A 19,736-nucleotide genomic window follows, 5' to 3' on the forward strand; every position below is an offset into this window, starting at 1 on the left:
ACAGAGAGACAAGGACTGGAAAGCTTTCAAAGGAGGAGAGGGAATACGGAACTCTGGTGATGGGAACTGTGTGGAACTGTACTTCTCTCATCCTATGGTCTTGCCAGTACTTTTTATTTTATAAATATTTTTTTAAAAAAAACTTAAAAAATCATATTTGTCATTACTTGAATACTTCATTCCATAAAAAACTTCAGTTCTGTATATGTACTCAGTGTAAGGACTGCTATAGTATAACACAGATCTAGAAAGTGTTTCCATCAGGAAAAAATACATGTGTGTGTGGGATGAAGTATGTAAATTTAAGATATACTTGAGTTCATTTTAAAATCCAAAGCCCATCCTGGTTGAAATATTTAAATAGTGGGTTTTCCTATGGTGCTGATACTCAAAATCTTATCCTATTTTCTGTGACATGTTAGATTTAGTCAAACAAATAACAAAACTTGACAGAATGCATGCTTAGAGAGAAAACTTCAACAAGATAACAATAAATCATAAATCAAATACATGAAATTTAGACCCTTAAGCAAAGACCAGGAATTTTAAGTCATCAAGCCAATCTTTGGAGTTGGGCTGGCTCTGCAAATCTATGGTTAGGGAAGAATGAAATTAAATAGATAAACAAGCCATAGAAATAACTCCAACTCCACCTATATGGAGGGAGAACATCTCAATTGTTTAGAGAAGAAAGAAAAGGATAAGGCAAGAGCCACAAGTTAATATTATTCTGCATGAGTGAATGGGGAAAATAAAGACTAGAAGTTAATCTCACTTGTATTTTAAAAGATCAGTCCCCAGTAATGTAAACATGATGTAGCTAGTCACAGAATACTTCTATTTTTACACTGGGAAAGTATTTTGGTAGTAAAGAGATGATAATATATCACCAAGGAAAGAGAGTTTTTAACTTAAAAGTGCTTATTGTCACCAAGTCATCCTCAGATTGTCTCATTTTTCACATATGCATGTAAAGCATTACATAAAGGTTTGTATCTGTTTAGGAGACCATCCCTCATTTCTGGTTTGTGGCGGTGCTGAGACTGAACCTGGAAGCTCAGAGACTCTATGTTTAAGTCATTTGCATAACTATTACACTGTTTCCCCAGGCTATGACACAAAAATGTTTTTCAGCCTTGGTATTCAGCAACATTTACAACCCAAATTGTTGTCTGTGTCTTTTCCAAGACCTACTAAATCTTTAGAAAGTTAGCAACTTTAGTAAGCATATACTATAAAAAATACACAGTATTTTTCTCTTAGGATTTATATAAAGTAAGCCCTTAATCTTTTGACAGAGCTTGCACATAAAAATTCATCATTTCAGGTGAGGGCCAAGGAGATAGCAGCATAAAGGTTATGCAAAAGACCTTCCTACCTGTGGCTCTGAAACCTCAGGTTCAATCTAGGCACCACCATAAACCAAATCTGGCTAAGAACAAACAAACAAAACTCATTTCGCATAATTCAAAAACACCAACTCATTTTAGGTAATTTCATCCATGAGGGAAAAACTATTTGAATTTGTAAGATATATGGTTCTCATATGAAGGGTTTCTAATTTTGCAGCTTGAAATTAGACCTTAGAAATACTTTTAGACAAGTCACCTACATCATCACCCTGCCTAATGCCTAGTAAAGCAGAGATGAAAGAAAAACTGAAAGGAAACTGAAATGTTTTAATGTTTAGACAGCAGAAATGGAATACTGAACAACAGAAAGAGGAAAACTTTCTTTTGATTGATGAAAAACTGCCAAATTTACTGTTGAAGTGAACCATGTTTTCTAATCTCAGAGGAATTAAAGATTGTTGGGATTATGATAAAACTTTTATCTCTGGCAAAACTGGTGGTGACAGGCTGAGATGTGAAAAGAGGCAGAACAAACATCATGCTATGAAATATAAACTTTCCTGGGTGTATTATGAAAAATATTCAAGTAATATTCAAGTAAAAATATTCAAGTAATCTGAATATTTTGTTTTTAAAATGTTAAATTGCAATAAAATGTTGCTTTACATTGGTTTTAAGTCAAAATCCAAATGCAATCTTAAGGTACTCTAGAGTACTTAAAATTAGCCACTATTTTTCTCTGTCTCCATACATGATTAAAAATAAATAAACGAGTCAACCAAATCACATTTGATTCTACCCAAAAAGTGATTACTTTGTCATTTTCACTACAATGGACACATATGTCAACTACAAGTTACTAATGTGTGCTATGATATTTTGCAAATAAATACTATGTATTTTTTACTTTTGAGTACCATCTGCAGGATTTCAAGCATGCAAAATATTTTGATGCTTCAGGGAATTTTATATAATTGATGCTATATTTTTTTGAGAATGGTTGAAATAAATGATTAGGAAATTTCTTTTTTTTTCTTTTTTTTTTTTTTTTAGGAAATTTCTTACTAGTTTCACTTAAACTAATTTTCAAAAATAAATCTCACTCAACTCTGATCCCAATTTTGACAATTAATACTTTTTATTTTTTCACCAGTGCCCCAATCCTGCCACTTTATAGTAGAATAAACCCCACAGACATTCAAAGGATTTCACCCTACAAGTATTTGGCTATTTCTCACTAACCATAAACAGAGAGATAGATGCTAAAATTCTTTACACAGCAGCTAGGTAATCTGTTAACACTATTATTTCCTTCTTTCTGTTGTCATAGTTACTCTCCAAGCAGGGCCAAATTCTCTTTGCATGCTACTATTCTTGAATAGGAAGTCTCTTAAACAGTGCAGACTTACCAGTACCATCTGGTGCTTGTGAGGTTATCTTGGAGCATTAAAAGTGTAGCATATAGAGCTGTCTGTGGAGCTGAGGCCTCAGGCCTGGAAATGAAACTGCTTTGTCTTTTTACTGAACCAGCTGACATACCTGCCTCTAGGTGATGTACATCACACTTTTTAAAAGAGGCAACTCCACGTGATTAAGCTACATCCTGCTAAAGCAGCCCCCAGCAAGAGTGCCAGAAAATAAAACTCACACAAGGGTAGCAGCAGCCCACGTGATTCACAATCAGTACTGAGGACTTTTCTCATAAGGAAGGACTTGTGAACAAGTCAGATGAGCTGGGATGCCAAATTGAGAACAGTATAAGGGGGGAAGAAAACTTTAAAGGGGCTTCTAATAAGCTATACCCTACATCAGAATCTTCTTTTTTTAAGTCTATACTCTAATGTGTTAACTCAGGGATTTTTACATTATAATTTCCAGAAGCAATAGGCAGGGCCAAATATTAACCCATACCTTTTGTCTTTTTTTAAAATGTATTTTATTTATTTTTCCCTTTTTGTTGCCCTTGCTGTTTTTATTGTGGTAGTTATTATTGTTGTTGTTATTGATGTTATTGTTAGACAGGACAGAGAGAAATGCAGAAAGGCAGGGAAGACAATGAGGGGGAGAGAAAGATAGACACCTGTAGACCTGCTTCACCTCCTGTGAAGCTACTCCCCTGCAGGTGGGGAGCTGGGAACTCGAACTGGATTTCTTATGCAGGTCCTTGCACTTGCCACCAAGTGCACTTAACTCGCTGCGCTACTGCTCAACTCCCACCTTTTCTATTATTTTCATTTATGTCAACTCATTTAGCAACTGTAATCTGTGGATGATATGTCCTAACTTAGTTTATAAATGACATATGATTGTATGCTCTTTGAGGGTCAAGAAATGCATTTCCAAAAGTATAATATAAATTAGTTAAGATGTCACGGTAAATGCCCCAATGTGTACAGAATAAGACACATGGGGATGTTATTAAAAGAGGTTGGGGGGTCAGGCGGTAGCACTGGTTAAACACATGTGGCGCAAAGTGCAAGGACCAGCGTAAGGCTCCTCACCTGCAGGAGCCATGAAGCAGGTCTGCAGGTGTCTGTCTTTCTCTCCCCCTCTCTGTCTTCCCCTCTTCTCTCCATTTCTCTGTCCTATCCAACAATAATGACAGCAATAACAACAATAATAACTATAGCAACAATAAAAACAAGGGCAACAAAAGGGAAAAATAAATACTAAAAATTTTTTAGAAAAGAGGATTGGATAGTGTGCTTGCTTTGTTATGTACATGCCCCAGATTTAAGCATGACTCCCATTGTATTTGGTGCTGTGGTGTCATTCTCTCTGTCTTTATCTAAATAAGTAGACCTACAGCAGTGAAAGTGTATTGACAACAACAAAAAATATATATTTATAAAAAATATTTAAAATATTAAGAAGAAAAATGTCATAACAATATAAAAATATTCATTTTTACCTTCTATTTTTATATAAGAGCTTTTTCAAAATGATATTCAAGTAGATAAAATTTATGTACATTTTCCTTGCCTACAAAAAAATAATTTATCTTGAGAATTCTCAAATAACAAAAAACATACAAGTTACTTTAAAACATATCTCTGAAGATCAATATAAATGCACACCGTGATAATTTAATTCTTTTTTTTTTTTTTACTTCATTGGGGGATAAATGGTATACAGTACAGTTGCTAACACATGGGTATAGCTTCTCATCTTCTTGGGATTGTTGTATGCAGAACAATACCATCCTGAACTTTGGGTCTTTAGTGTCATCATACAACATGCCAAGACATTCATTACAACCTCTTAACTCCTTCTCCAGAGTCTTTTATTTTGGTGCAATATACCCCACTCAATCCATGCTTCACCTTGTGCTTTCACTTTCTGTGCCTGTCTTTTTAATAACCTATGTAGTAACTTCTTAGCAATAATTTAAATTCATATTATTTTTAAGTCACAATATAGAAATATCCAGATACTAAGAACAGAACATGTTTCTGTGTTTTTAGGGTAGTGACTCAAAGAAGGAGAATGAATCTGTGGGGAATTTTGTGGAGAGGGAGAAGCCACATTTATATAAGAAAACTGATTCTTTGACCCACTTATTCATAATAGTTTCCATGAATTTCTAAAGTTTTAACTCATACAGAAAACATACACTGCTAATTTCAGAAGAGGGAATCAGGAATGAAACACATACTGAGGCTCTTCAAAAAAAAAAAAAGCTGGTAAGAAAGAGAAGTACTAAAATTAAACAAATAGAAAGAATTATGATTTTAAATGTCACCTTTCGGGGGGTTCCCAGAAGATAGCGGACTGAGAAGCTGCTAGTGGCTTGAGCTCTGACCACATCTTCTGGAAACGGTAGGATTTTTTGCCTTTAGTAGGCCAGTCAATAAGGGGTCCTAGCGGTTACACCAAGGAGGTGACTATAACTTAATTTGTGTTAAAAAATAGAGTAGTAAAAAAGGGAATTTTTTTTTCTTTTAAATTATTAATCCCAAAGCAGTGGCACCTCCTTCCCCTCCCCCCCCATAACCAGTCCCTGGGGACCAGCTCCTAGCAGGCTCCTCTGCTGAGCTTCTTTCTTTACCAAGATTCCTGTCCCACCATGGAGTATCATTCATTCTAAGTCTTTCTCTTCTGAAACCTCTGGCCTTTTTTCTTTCTAAGTAGCCAACCCCCCCACCCCACCCCACATAGCTAATTAAATAATTAAAAATAAATAAATAAATAAGTCCTTCCTTTCACCACTCTTTTATTACTGTTCTTTTTCTTATCTTTTTCTTTTTCACTTTCTTTCTTTTTTTTTTCTTTTTCTCATTCTTGTCATCCTTTCTTCCTTAATCCTACAGCTTCCAAAGCCACAGGCCCCATCCCCCACACCACCAAACAGTGTGATTTCACAGAATCACTGATACACGATGGGAATTATTTTGAGAAGAATTCTGACTCAGAGTGGACTCTCAATGTGAGTATCTCTGCTCAACTTCCCTTCCTCCTTTAGCTACCCCTAGAATATACAGTGTGTAGTAGATTTGCATAACTGTCTATTTCATCTATCCTTGTCTAGTCCTGAGGGTTTTTTAAATTTTTTTATTATTATTTTTTCTTTCTTAACAATCAGCTGCCTCTGATCACGAGGTTTGAGCTAATCTGGGACAGGGTTTTTTTTTTACCCTGCTCTATTTTATTATTAATATTATATAACGGCATATATCTTCCCCCACCTTTAGGTTGATCAGAATTAACTCTTAGGGTATCTTTCATTGCTAGGGTAGTGGGCATCTTATCTATTGTGGGAAGAACTTGTCTCATTACTCCTACCTCCTCCACAGACTCTCCCGTTCCTCCTCATCCTAGCTACTTAAAAAATTAAAATTAAAATTAAATTAAATTAAAAATAAAGTAATTAAAAAAAACAAGCTTTCATTTCACTGCTCTTTAATGACAGCACTTTTTCTTATCTTTTCTCTTTTCTCTCTCTTGTCTCTTTTTTTCTGTTTGTTTTGTTTTTTTATCTTGTCATACACTTCGTCCTTCCTTCTTCTTTGCCTTTCTGAATTTGTGAAATATTTTGGGGAAGAAATCTGACTCAGAGTGGACTCTCTATGTGTGTATCTCTGCTCTAGTTCCCATTCCCCTCTTCTTACCCCTAGAATATATAGTGGATAGTAGATTTGCATAACTGTCTATTCTTGCGATCCCTTCTTTCTTTTCTCCTTCTTCTTCACTTCTTCTTCCTCTAGCATTTGCCCTTCTTCCGTAGCCAGTCAACAGCATCAGGTTGAGCCTGATGTAAAGTTTCGGGAACTCCTTTGAATCTGGAGAGGTGGCAGTCATTGACTATGTGGGTCATAGTCTGTCTGTAGCCGCAGGGGCAGTTCGGGTCGTCTCTGGCTCCCCAGCAATGGAACATAACGGCGCACTGGCCATGGCCTGTTCGATAGCGATTGAGGAGAGCCCAATCATAATGTGCTAGGTCAAAGCCGGGTTCTTCACTGGGATTTGCTTACTATTTTTTTCACGGACTGGAGACATTGTTTGGCTAACTAGTAGTGATTAAACTGCTTCAATACTTGCTTCAGTCGCTACTGTAATTCTGGAAGTTGGTGAGTGGAAGCCCAAATGAACGACCTTACTGCACACCTCAAGGACTTAGAAGAAGAGGAACAAAGGAACCCTAAAGCAACCAGAAGGACAGAAATCACTAAAGTTAGAGCAGAAATAAACAACATTGAAAATAAAAGAACCATACAAAAGATCAATGAAGCCAAATGTTGGTTCTTTGAAAGATTAAATAAAATTGACAAACCCCTAGCCAGACTCACCAAACAAAAAAGAGAGAAGACTCAAATTAATAGAATTGTAAACGATGCAGGAGATATCACAACTGACACCAGAGAAATCCAGAGAATCCTGTGAAACTTCTATAAAGAACTATATGCCACCAACCTAGAGAATCTGGCAGAAATGGAACAATTCCTAGAGCATATACACTTCAAAAACTGAACCAAGAAGAACTACAAAATCTAAATGCACCAATCACAGAAAAAGAAATTGAAACCATTATTAAGAATCTCCCCAACAACAAAAATCCTGGAACAGATGGCTTCACAAACAAATTCTACAAAACTTTCAGGAAACAGTTAATACCCATACTTCTTAAGCTATTCCATAAGATTGAAGAAACAGGAATACTCCCTTCCACCTATTATGAAGCCAACATCACCCTGATACCAAAAGCTGATAGGGACAGAACAAAAAAGGAAAACTACAGACCAATATCTCTGATGAACATAGATGCCAGAATATTAAACAAGATCTTGGCCAACCGGATACAGCAACACATCAAAAAGATTGTTCATCATGACCAAGTGGGATTCATCCCAGGAATGCAAGGCTGGTTCAACATCCGTAAGTCAATCAATGTCATTCACCACATCAATAAAAGCAAAGCCAAAACCACATGATTATCTCAAAAGATGCAGAGAAAGCCTTTGACAAAATCCAACACCCATTCATGCTCAAAACTCTACAAAAAATGGGAATAGATGGGAAGTTCCTCAAGACAGTGGAGTCTATATATAGCAAACCTACAGCCAACATCATACTCAATGGACAGAAGCTGAAAGCATTCCCCCTCAGATCCGGGACTAGACAGGGCTGTCCACTGTCACCGTTACTCTTCAACATAGTATTGGAAGTTCTTGCCATAGCAATCAGGCAAGAGAAAGAAATCAAAGGAATACAGATTGGAAGGGAAGAAGTCAAGCTCTCACTATTTGCAGATGATATGATAGTATACATAGAAAGACCTAAAGAATCCAGTAGAAAATTACTGGAAGTTATTAGGCAATATAGCAAGGTATCAGGCTAAAAAATCAATGTACAAAAATCAGTGGCATTTCTTTATGCAAACATTAAATCTGAAGAAGAAGACATGCAGAAATCACGCCCATTTACTGTTTCAGCAAAATCAATCAAATACCTAGGAATAAAGTTGACCAAAGAAGTGAAAGACTTGTGTACTGAAAACTATGAGTTGCTACTCAAAGAGATAGAAACTGATACCAAGAAATGGAAAGATATCCCATGCTCATGGATTGGAAGAATAAATATCATTACAATGAATATTCTCCCCAGAGCCATATACAAATTTAATGCAATACCCATCAAAGTTCCATCAAGCTTCTCTAAGAGAATAGAACAAACACTACAATCATTTATCTGGAACCTGAAAACACGTAGAATTTCCAAAACCATCTTAAGGAAAAGAAACAGAAATGGAGGCATCATACTCCCAGACATTAAACAATATTATAAAGCCATCATCATCAAAACAGCAAGGTACTGGAACAAAAATAGGGACACAGACCAGTGGAACAGAATTGAAAGCCCAGAAGAAAATCCCAACACCTATGGGCATCTAATCTTTGGTAAGGGCGCCCAAAGTATTAAATGGAAAAAGGAGGCTCTCTTCAATAAATGGTGCTGGGAAAACTGGGTTGAAACATGCAGAAGAATGAAATTGAACGACTTTATCTCACCAGAAACAAAAAAACAACTCCAAATGGATAAAAGACCTAGATGTCAGATCTGAAACAATCAAATTCTTAGAGGAAAACATTGGTAAAACACTTTCCCACATACACCTCAAAGACATCTTTGATGAATCAAACCCAATTGCAAGGAAGACTAAAGCAGAAACAAACCAATGAGACTACATCAAATTGAAAAGCTTCTGCACATCCAAAAAAACTACTAAAAAAACAGAGAGATCCCTCACAGAATGGGAGAAGATCTTCACATGCCAGACATCAGACAAGAAACTAATCACCAAAATATATAAAGAGCTCAGCAAACTTAGCACCAAAAAAGCAAATGTCCCCATCCAAAAATGGGCAGAGGAAATGAACAAAAAATTCACCACAGAGGAGATCCTAAAGGCTAACAAACATATGAAAAACTGCTCTAGGTCACTGATTGTCAGAGAAATGCAAATTAAAACAACACTAAGATACCACCTCACTCCTGTAAGAATGGCATACATCAAAATGGACAGCATCAACAAATGCTGGAGAGGATGTGGGGACAGAGGAACCCTTTTACATTACTGGTGGGAATGTAAATTGGTACAGCCTCTGTGGAGAGCAGTCTGGAAAACTCTCAGAAGGCTACACATGGACCTTCCATATGACCCAGTAATCCCTCTCCTGGGATTATACCCCAAGGACTCCATAACACTCAACCAAAAAGAGGTGTGTACTCCTATGTTCATAGCAGCACAATTCATAATAGCTAAAACCTGGAAGCAACCCAGGTGCCCAACAAAGATGAGTGGCTGAGAAAGCTGTGGTATATATACACAATGGAATACTATGCAGCTATCAAGAACAATGAACCCACCTTCTCTGACCCATCTTGGACAGAGCTAGAAGGAATTATGTTAAGTGAGCTAAGTCAGAAAGATAAAGATGAGTATGGGATGATCCCACTCATCAACAGATGTTGACTAAGAAAATCTGAAAGGGAAACTAAAAGCAGGACCTGATCAAATTGTAAGTAGGGCACCAAAGTAAAAACCCAGTGGTGAGGGGTAGACATGCAGTTTCCTGCACCAGTGGGGGGTGGGAGTGGGTGGGAGGGATGGGTCACAGTCCTTTGGTGGTGGGAATGATGTTTATGTACACTCCTAGCAAAATGTAGACCTATAAATCAGTAGTTAATTAATATGAGAGGGGGAAAATCAATTGTATGTCTCAAAGTTTCTCAAAAGACAAACTGAATCTTTTTAATATATAGGCTATGTATTTGATATGTGGACTCTCTCAAAAGCCTAGACCAAGTAGATTAGAACCATCCAATAACACAGCTATATACAAGATACTGGGTACTGTACAGCAAACCATAACAAAGGGACTTTTCAAAGTTAACCCAATTAACAAATAATGTGATGATAATATTAACAATCGATTGTCTTTTTGAACCCTAAGACAATAGGAACCTCACATCTTCACTATAGAGCCCCTACTTCCCCCAGTCCTGGAACCCTTGGATAGGGCCCACTTTCCCGTATGCATCACCCAATCCAAACCAAATAATATTGCATCCGCCAACCACAACCTAACCAAAGAAACGATTGCCACTTCAACATGCTTCACCTCAGACTGTATCCAGAGACTTCACGTGTGGAATGACAACCCTTCAACTTCATTACTGGGGTGAGACCTTTCCTTTTATAGTACACTCTAACTTCATCTCAGGTAGTTCACTTTCTAACAAAGTCCCATAATCTAGATATACACCAGTTTCTGTGAATGAGCGCTTATGTGCACACGTTTCCATAAACTACTGCAAAATATATACCTGAAAGCAGAAGTACAATAGAGTTTGCAGGGAGTACCTCCCTAACACTTCCTCTCCACTATTCCAATCTTGGGATCCATGATTACTCAACAAATTGTTTGGCTTCATATGTTAACTCTCTTTTCAATCACCAGGTTCCAGATGCCACCAGGATGCTGGCTAGGCTTCCCTGGATTGAAGACCCCACCAATGTGTCCTGGAGCTCAGCTTCCCCAGAGACACACCTTACTAGGGAAAGAGAGAGGCAGACTCGGAGTATGGACCGACTAGTCAACACCCATGTTCAGCGGGGAAGCAATTACAGAAGCCAGACCTTCTACCTTCTGCAACCCTCAATGACCCTGTGTCCATGCTCCCAGAGGGCTAAAGAATGGGAAAGCTACCATTGGAGGGTGTCGGTTATGGGGATAGGGTGGTGGGAATTGTGTGGAGTTGTACCCCTCCTACCTTATGTTTTTGTTCATTAATCCTTTCTTAAATAAAAAATTTAAAAAAAAAGAAAGAAAAGTATGCAAGAAATAATAAACTTATTAAACACAGAAATGAAATCAACATTGGAGAAAGGAATGTCAGTATTAGGGAAACAACATCTGAGACCCCCAAGGAAAATACTGATTATCTTGAGGCAATTAGAGAACTGAAAGCTGAAATAGCTGTAATGAAGAAAGAAGCTGAGGCAAGGGAAAGCCGACTAACAGAAGCAGAAAACAGAATTAGTCAGACAGAGGAGGAGTTAGAGAAAACTAAGAAAGAGGTGAAAGAACTCAAAAAGAGATTGAGAGACACTTAAAACAACAACAGACACAAATGGGATGATCTCAAAAGAAGTAACATTCGTATAATTGGCCTGCCAGAGGAAGAAAGAGAGGAAGGGGAAGCAAAAATTCTAGAGGAAATAATACAAGAAAACTTCCCAGACCTGAATAACAGCAAGGACATCAAGATTCAAGAGGCCCAGAGAGTACCAAACAGAATCAACCCAGACCTGAAGACACCAAGACACATCATAGTCACAATGAGAAGGAATAAGGATAAAGAAAGGATCCTAAAGGCTGCAAGAGAAAAACAAAAAGTCACATACAGGGGAAAACCCATAAGATTATCTGCAGATTTCTCCACTCAAACTCTAAAAGACAGAAGGGAGTGGCAAGATATCTATCGAGCCCTGAATGAAAAATGGTTTCAACCAAGGATAATATATCCTGCTAGACTTTCATTCAAACTAAATGGAGGGAACAAAACATTCTTAGACAAACAACAGTTAAAGGAGGCAACCATCACTAAGCTGGCCCTGAAAGAGGTTCTAAAAGACCTCTTATAAACAAGAACATCACTATAATACTTGCTATATATCAGAGCAAACAAAAATATTTTTGAACTATGGCACTACAATACATTAAATCCATAATATCAATAAATGTCAATGGCTTAAACTCACCCATCAAAAGGCACAGAGTGGGGGGATGGATCAGAAAACATAACCCAACCATATGTTTCTTGCAAGAATCCCATCTGTCACAACAAGATAAACAAAGACTTAAAGTGAAAGGATGGAAAACTATCACATAGGCTAACGGACCACAAAAAAGGGCAGGTACAGCCATTCTCATCTCAGACACAATAGATTTTAAATTAAATAAAGTTATAAAAGATAAGCAAGGACATTACATAATGATTAGAGGATCAATCAGCGAAGAAGACTTAATAATTATTAACATCTATGTACCCAATGAAGGACCATCTAAATAGGTCAAGCACTTACTGAAAGAATTTCTAAAATACATTAATAGTAATACAGTAATAGTGGGAGACTTCAATACCCCACACTCACACTTAGAAAGATCAACAAAGCAGAGAACCAACAAAGATACAAGAGAATTGAATGAAGAGATTGACAGACTAGACCTCTTGAACATTTTCAGAGTCCTTCACCCCCAAAAACTGGAATACACCTTCTTTTCAAATCCACATAACACATACTGAAGGATAGACCACATGTTAGGCCACAAAGACAGCATCAATAAATTCAAGAGCATTGAAATCATCCCAAGTATCTTCTCAGACAACAGTGGAGTAAAACTAACATTTAAAAACAGACAATTATTAAGACACAGAATTTGGAAACTAAACAACATACACCTTAAGAACCACTGGGTCAGAGACTCACTCAAGCAGGAAATTCAAATGTTCCTGGAAACAAATAACAACCTATCAAAATATTTGGGACACAGCTAAAGCAGTACTGAGAGGGAAACTTATAGCCATACAATCACTTATTAAACACCAAGAAGAAGCTCAAATGAACGACCTTACTGAACACCTCAAGGACTTAGAGGAAGAGGAACTAAAGCAACCAGAAGGACAGAAATCACTAAAATTAGAGGAGAAATAAACAACATGGAAAATAAAAGAACCATACAAAAGATCAATGAAGCCAAATGTTGGTTCTTTGAAAGATTAAACAAAATTGACAAACCCCTAGCCAGACTCACCAAACAAAAAAGAGAGAAGACTCAAATTAATAGAATTGTAAATGATGGAAGAGATATCACACCTGACATCACAGAAGTCCAGAGAATCCTGCGAAACTTCTATAAAGCACTATATGCCACCAACCTAGAGAATCTGGCAGAAATGGAACAATTCCTAGAGCATATGCACTTCCAAAACTGAACCAAGAGGAACTACAAAATCTAAATGCACCAATCACAGAAAAAGAAATTGAAACCATTATTAAGAATCTCCCCAACAACAAAAGTACTGGACCAGATGGCTTCACAAACAAATTCTACAAAACTTTCAGGAAAGAGTTAGTACCCATATTTCTTAAGCTTTTCCATAAGATTGAAGAAACGGGAATGCTCCCTTCCACCTTTTATGAAGCCAACATCACCCTGATACCAAAAGCTGATAGGGACAGAACAAAAAAGGAAAACTACAGACCAATATCTCTGATGAACATAGATGCCAGAATATTAAACAAGATCTTGGCCAACCGGATACAGCAACACATCAAAAAGATTGTTCATCATGACCAAGTGGGATTCATCCCAGGAATGCAAGGCTGGTTCAACATCCGTAAGTCAATCAATGTCATTCACCACATCAATAAAAGCAAAGCCAAAACCACATGATTATCTCAAAAGATGCAGAGAAAGCCTTTGACAAAATCCAACACCCATTCATGCTCAAAACTCTACAAAAAATGGGAATAGATGGGAAGTTCCTCAAGACAGTGGAGTCTATATATAGCAAACCTACAGCCAACATCATACTCAATGGACAGAAGCTGAAAGCATTCCCCCTCAGATCTGGGACTAGACAGGGCTGTCCACTGTCACCGTTACTCTTCAACATAGTATTGGAAGTTCTTGCCATAGCAATCAGGCAAGAGAAAGAAATCAAAGGAATACAGATTGGAAGGGAAGAAGTCAAGCTCTCACTATTTGCAGATGATATGATAGTATACATAGAAAGACCTAAAGAATCCAGCAGAAAATTACTGGAAGTTATTAGGCAATATAGCAAGGTATCAGGCTACAAAATCAATGTACAAAAATGAGTAGCATTTCTTTATGCAAACACTAAATCTGAAGAAGAAGACATCCAGAAATCACTCCCATTTACTGTTTCAGCAAAATCAAATACCTAGGAATAAAGCTGACCAAAGATGTGAAAGACTTGTGTACTGAAAACTATGAGTCGATACTCAAGGAAATAGAAACTGATACCAAGAAATGGAAAGATATCCCATGCTCATGGATTGGAAGAATAAATATCATCAAAATGAATATTCTCCCCAGAGCCATATACAAATTTAATGCAATACCCATCAAAGTTCCACCAAGCTTCTTTAAGAGAATAGAACAAAAACTATAATCATTTATCTGGAACCTGAAAACACCTAGAATTGCCAAAACCTTCTTGAGGAAAAGAAACAGAAATGGAGGCATCATACTCCCAGACCTTAAACTATATTATAAAGCCATCATCATCAAAACAGCATGATACTGGAACAAAAATAGGGACACAGACCAGTGGAACAGAATTGAAAGTCCAGAACTAATACCCCACACCTATGGACATATAACTTTGATAAGAGGGCCGAAAGGATTAAATGGAAGAAGGAAGCTCTCTTCAATAAATGGTGCTGGGAAAACTGGGTTGTAACATGCAGAAGAATGAAATTGAACCACTTTATCTCACCAGAATCAAAAATCAACTCCAAATGGATCAAAGACCTAGATGTCAGACCTAGTAACAATCAAATACTTAGAGGAAAACAATGGTAAAACACTTTCCCACCTACACCTCAAGGACATCTTTGATAAATCAAACCCAATTGCAAAGAAGAATAAAGCAGAAACAAACCAATGGGACTACATCAAATTGAAAAATTTCTGCACATTCAAAGAAACTATTAAACAAACAAAGAGACCACTCACAGAATGGGAGAAGATCTTCACATGCCATACATCAGACAAGAAACTAATCACCAAAATATATAAAGAGCTCAGCAAACTTAGCACCAAAAAAGCAAATGACCCCATCCAAAAATGGGCAGAGGATATGAACAAAATATTCACTACAGAGGAGATCCAAAAGTCTAACAAACATAAGAAAAACTGCTCTAGGTCACTGATTGTCAGAGAAATGCAAATTAAGACAACATTGAGATACCACCTCACTCCTGTAAGAATGGCATACATCAAAAAGGACAGCAGCAGCAATTGCTGGCAAAGTTGTGGGGACAGAGGAACCCTTTTACATTGCTGGTGGGAATGTAAATTGGTCCAGCCTCTGTGGAGAGCAGTCTGGAAATCTCTCACAAGGCTAAACATGGACCTTCCATATGATCCAGTAATTCCTCTCCTGGGGTTATACCCCAAGGACTCCATAACATCCAACCAAAAAGAGGTGTGTACTCCTATGTTCATAGCAGCACAATTCATAATAGCTAAAACCTGGAAGTTATCCAGGTGCCCAACAACAGATGAGTGGCTGAGAAAGCTGTGGTATATATACACAATGGAATACTATGCAGCTATCAAGAACAATGAACCCACCTTCTCTGACCCATCTTGGACAGAGCTAGAAGGAATTATGTTAAGTGAGCTAAGTCAGAAAGATAAAGATGAGTATGGGATGATCCCACTCATCAACAGAAGTTGATTAATATGAGAGGGGGAAAATCAATTTTATGTCTCAAAGTTTTTCAAAACACAAACTGAATCTTTTATAATATATAGGCTGTGTATTTGATATACGGACTCTTTCAAAAGCCTAGACCAAGTAGATCAGAAGCATCCAATAGCACAGCTATATACAAGATATTTGGTACTGTACAGAAAACCCTAACAAAAGGACTTTTCAAAGTTAACCCAATTACCAAATAATGTGATGATAACATTAACTATCCATTGTCTTTTTGAACCCTAAGACAGCAGGAACCTCACATCTTCACTATAGATCCCCTACTTTCCCCAGTCCTGGAACCCTTGGATAGGGCCCACTTTCCTGTATGCATCTCCCAATCCATATCAAATAATATTGCATCCGCCAATCACAACCTAACCAACGCAACGATTGCCACCTCAACATGCTTCACTTCAGACTGTGTCCAGAGACTTCATGTGTGGAATGACAACCCTTCAGCTTCATTACTCGGGTGATACCTTTCCTTTCATAGTATACTCTAATTCCATCCCAGGTGGTTCACTTTCTAACAAAGTCCCAAAACCTAGATATAGACCAGTTTTTGTGAGAGAGAGCACATGTTCACACATATCCATAAACTACTGCAAAATATATACCTGAAAGCAGAAGTACACTAGAGTATGCAGTGAGTATCCCCCTAACACTTCCTCTCTACTATTCCAAGTTTTGGGTCCATGATTGCTCAACAATTTGTTTGGCTTTGTCTGTTAACTCTCTTTTCAGTCACCAGGTTCCAGATGCCATCAGGATGCCAGCCAGGCTTCCCTGGACTGAAGACCCCACCAATGTGTCCTGGAGCTCCGATTCCCCAGAGACCCACCCTACTAGGGAAAGAAGAGGCAGACTGGGAGTATGGACTGACCAGTCAATGCCCATGTTCAGCTGGGAAGCAATTACAGAAGCCAGACCTTCCACCTCTACAACCCACCTTGACCCTGGGTCCATGCTCCCAGAGGAATAGAGAGTGGGAAAGCTATCAGGGGAGGGGTGGGATATGGAGATTGGGTGGTGGGAATTGTGTGGAGTTGTACCCCTCCTACCCTATGGTTTTGTTAATTAATCCTTTCTTAAATAAAAGAAAAAAATTCACCTTTCAAAGTTTTTAACCAACACTATATATTGATATCACATACACTCATTTGGCTAAATTAAATAAGAAGTCCAGATTTTCCATTGCTTAAATTTAAATATGAAAGTATATCCATTGCAACTCCTAAATACTGAAGAACATGATTATAAATCAGGAAAATAAATAAATTTATAGGCTATGGTGCTAGGAATCATTCTAAATTTTAAGCACTTTTGTCTCAGATGTGACTTCTAAGCACTTGACTCACATCTTAATATTTAAATCATGATACTATGTTGATTTTTCAGTAAAAGAAATCCTAGCTATGTGCTAATATAAGAGATGGCTTTTATATCTAGTTAAGGTTCCTATCCAAAATCATCAGTCTTCTAATAACTAAATAAAAGTCTTCAAATACCTTTTCTGAACACCATAATATACTGAAACTGAGTAGAGTTACATTTAAAGTCTTGTGAAATAAAGTCAAAGATCCACATGGTATCAGTAAGTAATAAAATATGGCCTGTACTACTAAGTTCCTACTCAAAAGCATCAATCACCACAAAGAGAAAATAACCACATTCACAGAAATATCTGCAAGTCAGAGCATGCTATGCAGTCAACTCTTGCTAACAAGCTAAACTACTCAGATAATCTAGCTTAGCAAACTCCAACCCTGTAAACCCCAGTCTCAAAGTACAAAGGATTTAGATAAAATACTGGATAATGAAATTACCATGGGCATGCAATTTAATTCTTCAAGGATATTAATAACTAATCTCAGCCACCTTATTTTTAGTAACCCAAACCTTGATATTTCTAGCTACTGTTTATGTAAAATAAATGCAATATGTATCTTGAGGCTTGGGAATCCACGATTCATGCTAGAGACAGAGAACAATTCTGACTCATAGTATTGTTAGGAAATTGATTTAACTTCTGACAAAGCATCAGCATTATTGTCACCCCTTGATAACCATCAGAAGAAACAATACAACTGGCTAAGAGATATACTAGCAAAAACTATATATCAAATAAAGGACAATTATTCTCCCTATGAAAAGTTTTATTAGAATCTTCAAACAAGTAAAAACACTTGAAGTTAACTAACTAAGGCCACCCTAAAATCCTGCATCTATTTCCTCTCTAATTTGAGGCTAGATCCCATAAACCCAATACTGGTTTGGATACAACAAATGACACTCAGTTCTTTAACAACTAAGAGAAAGTCTATGTTCATGAGATGAAGAAGGGATAAGGGCAAGAAATTGGCTCACTTCGCCAATGTCCTGGAACCTCACCTTCCCCAGAGCCCTATCCCACTAAGGAAAAACAGAAACAGGCTGGGGTATGTATCCACCTGTCAACACCCATGTCCAGTGGAGAAGCAATTACAGAAGCCAGACCTACCTTCTGTACCCCATAAAGAATTTTGGTCCATACTCCCATAGGGACAAAGAATAAGAAACCTTTCAGTAGAGGGGATGGGACATGGAACTTTGGTGTTGGGAATTACATATAACTGTATACCTCTTGTCCTACATTCTTGTTGATCATTATTAAATAACAGAAGAAGAAGGAGGAGGAGGAGAAGGAGGAGGAGGAGAAGGAGAAGAAGGAGATGGAAAAACAACTAATATATATATATATATATATATAATGAAATACTACTACTAAAAAAAATGGATCACTTAAGGATGGCCTTTGGGGGGGGGGTGCAGTCTCAAGCTACTCCACCACCTAGGTTCCTAGACAGGGATTCCTAATAGATCTCTCTCTCTAACATCATGTTTATATTCAGGAACACCATCATAAGCCCTTTAGTGGGGTTTCTTCAGGGCTCCAGAAGGAGGCTGGCTCATCCTACTCAATCATGCTAGGAAGACTGTTCCTAAAGTGAATATAGCCTAGAATGTTCCCAGCTATGCCCATGAACTGAGAGCTTAGTCTGAGAGGTGCTTGGAGGTTGTATAGGCTTCTGTGCTAAATATTAATATATATGGTTCCAGTGTTAGATCAATGTTGCAAACAGCTACCTGTATTTATATATTTTCTTCCAGTTTGTGAGAAACTCTCTACCCTAATCCTGTTTATGATACCATCTTCCTAGACAATATTTCCAGTCCATTCCCATGTTAGCTATCAAGCTCAAGTAGAGATTAGTAAGACATGGGCTCTTAAGAGCATACCTAAAACTGACTTCCTAGATTCCTGCCACCCTTAGGTCCTTATTCTCATCTGCTCTATTCCTATTTTTTGGTTCCTGTTTATTAAACAATTTGTCCTGCTTTATATCTTACTGCTTTTCAGCCATTAAGTTGCAGATGCTACTATAATTCCATCCTGACCTCCCTGGGCAGATGACTTTGCCAGTTTGTCTTGGAACCTCACCTCTCCAGAACTAACCCACTAGGGAAAATAGAAACAGGCTGGAAAAAAGAAGAAGAAGAAACAGGCTGGGGATATGGATTGACCTCCCAATGTCCAGGTCCAGTAGAGAAGCAATTACAGAAAGCCAGAACTCCCATTGTCTGTACCAAATAATTTTGGTCCATAAACCTAGAAGGTTAAATGATAGAGGAAGAAAACCAGGCAGCTCTATACCAACATTCCACCAGAACCCAAAGTATCAGTTACCAGGAAGCTTGTTTTTTATACCATCACTGAAAGAGAAGTAAAGCTGGAAAATACCAGAAGAAGCCAGGTACTATGTCTATTATCTGAGAGAAGACAAAAAGGGAAGAAAAGACTCTTGTAAGTAGTAATAGGTGTGG

The 19,736-nt window shown here is 37.6% G+C and overlaps 1 long non-coding RNA gene across 2 annotated transcripts in view; it reads right to left on the reverse strand.

The window, feature by feature from the left end:
- Nucleotides 1-19,736, reverse strand: part of LOC132540732 (uncharacterized) — an 820,348-nt gene that overhangs the window by 696,562 nt on the left and 104,050 nt on the right. The gene's annotated exons all lie outside the window — the stretch shown is intronic.

This window comes from Erinaceus europaeus, chromosome 10 (assembly GCF_950295315.1).
Source record: "Erinaceus europaeus chromosome 10, mEriEur2.1, whole genome shotgun sequence".
NCBI lineage: Eukaryota > Metazoa > Chordata > Mammalia > Eulipotyphla > Erinaceidae > Erinaceus > Erinaceus europaeus.